Genomic DNA, 4,579 nt, shown 5'->3' on the forward strand with positions numbered 1-4,579 from the left:
CGGGCGTGGAGGGGTCCGGGCCGGGGGCGTTGGGGGACTGGGCGCTCGCGCGGGCCGGGCCGAGCGCGCTAGGAAGGCCGGGCCGGACCGGGCTCAGAATCCGCCGCCGCCGCCGCCGCTCCTCAGACGTCACATGATGTTTGGTCACGTGGGCTCCATTCATGAAGCGGCGACGCGGCTGGCCCGAGCTTAAAGGGAAAGGCGCGGCGGCGACCCGCGAGGCGAGCGCGCCCCCAGCGCGCCTGCGCAGCCCCGCGCCGTCGTCCTTGGCAACGCGCCGCGCCCAGGCGACGTCTCGCGGGACTGGTTTCGGGGCTCGCCCGGCGGAGCGAGCTCCTGCCGGGTCAGGTTTTCTCGCGGACCCGGACGCTGACGGCTCACGCTCCCTGCAGATCTCCACGCCAGCCCAGGCCGAGGTCTATGGGACAGAACCTGCGTGGGTATTTTCGGTTTTGTTTGTTTTTTTTTCTACTTGGATACAGGTTTCGTTATATAGCGGACACAGACTGGCTTTGAATTCCGGGCGATGCTCCTGCCTCTGCCTCCCGGGAGCCAGAATCGTACGAGCGCCACCACGCGGGGTCCTGTTTTGATGGTGGGACACAGCGGTGTAATTTCTTACCCCATTCTGCAGCGGTGTCCTCTGGGTTCTGCATGGGTCAGAGAGCTGGAAAGGACGCGGCTGCTGTTGAGGGGCACAGTCCAGACCCCAGCCCATGTTCCCAAAATGCCCCAAGATGGCACTGGGCCCCGGAGGATGCTCACGGGTGATCCTCATCTCCACACGGTGCTAGGCACTTCACCTGCAGCTGTGCAGCATCTCTTTGGGTACCATGCATGCTCTTTCATTAAGAGTTGTGCACCTCCCCAGCACCCGTCCCCCCACACCCAACTACAACTGCTTCCGGGGCATTCTGCCGCTACTCTTCCTGTGCAGAAACTTCCCCTTGCTTTTGATAATCCCGGAGAATGAAGTGAAAATAAAAGGGGAAGCCGGGCGATGGTGGCGCACGCCTTTAATCCCAGCACTCGGGAGGCAGAGGCAGGCGGATCTCTGTGAGTTCGAGACCAGCCTGGTCTACAAGAGCTAGTTCCAGGACAGGCTCCAAAACCACAGAGAAACCCTGTCTCGAAAAACCAAAAAAAAAAAAAAAAAAAAAAAAAAAAAGGGGAAAAGAAGGATAATGGGAGAGATCAAGTTTTCATTCCAGTTTCAGAACTTTCTGCTTGGCCCTCCCTTCTCAGGTGGAAAGCCTGGGAAGATGATTCGTCCTGAAAGGCGGGTGACGAGGGAAAAGGGTCAAGAGGGCTGGCGATGGGTTTGTGTGTGTTCGTCATGATTCACTGCCACTGAGTAACAGATGAAGGTACGGCAGAAGCTAACCCAGGATCCTCTAGTCCGTTCTGCCAGCTTCAAGAAACTTATCATTATTATTATTATTATTATTATTATTTTGGAATCCCGCTCCTCAATTTATTGACCCCATCTGATCTGTAGGGCTAAAAGTTGTTCTTAATGTGGTATTTCTTTGGGGAGTGTGTAGGGGGTCTTTATCTCTCGCTGGGTGTAGCTAGAGTCTCAGAGTACAGGGCTTCTGTGAACGTGGAATTACTCCTTATGTCTCGGAGTTTCTGTTCTTTATCTCCACCCTCCTTCCCCTTGTTTTTGTCGTACTTGTAAGATGGACTTTCACTCTGTAGCCCAGGCTGGTTTAAACTCAGCAGCAACCCTCCTGCTCTAGCCTCCGTGCTGGGGTTATAGGCATGAGCTTCCATGCCCTCCTTGTTAGTGTCTTTATTTATGAGGATGAGTTCCACTCTGTTGCTCAGATTAGCTTGGAACTCTTGCACCCAAGAGTTACTGGGACTTTCTGGGCCATGGTGGTGCACACCTTCAATACTAGTACTCAGGAGGCAGAGACCAGCATGGACTACAAAGCAGGTTCCAGGACAGTCAGGGCTACACAGAAATCCAGTCTTGAAAAAAAACAACAACAGGGGCTGGAGAGATGGCTCAGAGGTTAAGAGCACTGGCTGTTTTTCCAGATATCCTGAGTTCAATTCCCAACAACCACATGGTGCCTCACAACCATCTGTAATAAGATCTGGTGCCCCCTTCTGGCCTGAAGGCATATATACATGCAGAATAATATATATGTAATATATATTATATTATATATAATAAATCTTAAGAAAAGAACTGGGATTCTAGGCATGCAAACTTCTCAAGCTTTTCCCTACCAATGTTAGGGGTTAAACCCAGGGTATGAGACAATGCTAGACAAATGCTCTATCTGTGGACCACACCCACAACTATCACTGGACCACACCCACAACACACACACACAGAGATACAAGCAAATATTAGGTCAGAGGAGAGGCCTAGTGCATCCTTGTGTTCAGTATCTTCATCTTCATCACTGAGTGCCGGTTCCAGAGAGCCCCTGAGCCACTCCCCCACCCTGCTGAGAGGGACTGGAAGGGTGGGTGTAGTGTGCTGTGGAATAATCCTCTTGTATACTATGAAGATTTGTCTCTCCCTTTGGCTTATTAAAACGCTGATTGGCCAGCAGCCAGGCAGGAAGTATAGGCGGAGTGACCAAGGATGATGGGAAGGAGAAGGGTGGAGTCAGGAGTCGCCAGCCAGACACAGGAAGCAGGACATGAATGTGCCATGCTAATACCATGTGGTAGAGCATAAATAAGAAATATGGGTTAATGAGTTCGAGGCCAGCCTGGTCTACAAGAGCTAGTTTCAGGACAGACTCCATAAACTACAGAGAAACCCTGTCTTGGAAAACCAAAAAAAAAAAAAAAAAGGTAAGAGCTAGTTAGTAATAAGCCTGAACTATTGGCTGAGTATTGATAATTCCTATAAGCCTTTGAGTCAATTGTTTGGGAAACAGCAGCTGAGTAGTTGGGAACAGGCAGATGGGAGAGAAATATCGGATTACAGTAGTATTGGGCTAGGAAAATACCAAGTCAAGGGCAGCCCGGCAGGATGCGCAGGTTGGCATCAGGACTTGTTCTTTCATTTGCTGCTGCTTGCCCTTGTGTCACCTGCTCAAGTACCCTTAGTCAGTACATGCTATGGGGTCCTGGGGTGGCCTCTGAGTCATGTTCCCAGTTCCTTTACATCCTGGTCCTTGCAGCGTTCAGTCTGACTTACAATCACACATCAGAATCATCTTTCCTTCCACTTTCAGGGAGCCTTGCTCCCCCATCCTTGCTCAGCAACCACAGAAACCTCGCCTTGTTACAAAGTGTGGGCATCGCCGGGCGGTGGTGGCGCACGCCTTTAATCCCAGCACTTGGGAGGCAGAGGCAGGCGGATCTCTGTGAGTTCGAGACCAGCCTGGTCTACAAGAGCTAGTTCCAGTACAGGCTCCAAAGCCACAGAGAAACCCTGTCTCGAAAAACCAAAACAAAACAAAGTGTGGGCATGTACACACCCAGGGCCACACGTGTTACAGGAAATAATCAGGGATGAACTCTTCTGGAGTCTGTGGGGTTGCGGTGTGGAGCTGCTTCTTGAGGGTGGAGAACCCTGGGATTGGGGTTAACCCTGAGGCTGGTTCTACATGTCACGCCACTCATCCCAAGGGTTCCATGGCGAGGGGAACACTCCAGGAGGTGACCCACTCTCCAGACTCTTCCTCGGGGTCCGCAGGGTTCTATAGAGCGGTAACTAATGTGCTTATATTCATGCAGGGAGGCCTGAGGAACACTAGAATCCATATTGAAACAAGACCCCAGGAGCATGTAACTGTAGCCTGTCACTGGTGAAGGGCAGAGCTGCCTCACCATGTAAATCTACCCACTCAGGAACCCTCGCCTGGCTCCCCACACGGGCTCAGCATACTTGTCCCGGGAATGGTGGTGGAGAAAAGAGAACAGAGACGTTCAGTAGGTTCATTGCACGAGTCTTTCAAACAAAGCTCTCTTTTACAGAATGGTACTTCAAGAAGTTTCGTTTCCAGGCAACCCATCTGCCACACAGTTTCAGTACAACCAGCTCGTGGGCAGTGGTTCAAACCTCCTGGTCCCCCATGCCTCCAGCGCTGTTTCTTACCACAGCTGGATTTTGTCTTCCAGCCCTGTCAGTTGTCTGGGTTCTCTCTGAGCTGTTTGTGGGAAACTAGGAGAAGGGAGTGAGATGCTGATACGAAGCCTCCTGAAAGACATCTTTCCTCTGAGCAGCCTGCTCTCCGCTGCACGGGAAGCCTCTGGCTCACCTGTGCTCCCAGTCAACTCTCAGGCTCCCCGAAGAATGCATATATCACCTTTTGAGGTGGGGGTCTCATCTTCCCAGCTCCAAGGTCACTGGCTTCTATTTAGAGAAACATGAGCATTCATGGCCTCTGTAAAAAGGTCTGTTGTACCAGGTGCACACCTTTAATCCCAGCACTCAGGAGGCAGAGGCAGGCAGATTTCTGTGCTTGAGGGGCCAGCCTGGTCTACAGAGTGAGTTCCAGGACAGGCTCCAAAGCTACAGAGAAACCCTTACTCAAAACCAAAAGCAACAACAAAAAGAGCATGTACCACAGCTGTCCAGTCTATTTATTAATTTTTTTTTTTT

The sequence above is a fragment of the Microtus ochrogaster genome, chromosome 7 (assembly GCF_000317375.1).
Source record: "Microtus ochrogaster isolate Prairie Vole_2 chromosome 7, MicOch1.0, whole genome shotgun sequence".
In the NCBI taxonomy this organism is placed as follows: Eukaryota; Metazoa; Chordata; class Mammalia; order Rodentia; family Cricetidae; genus Microtus; species Microtus ochrogaster.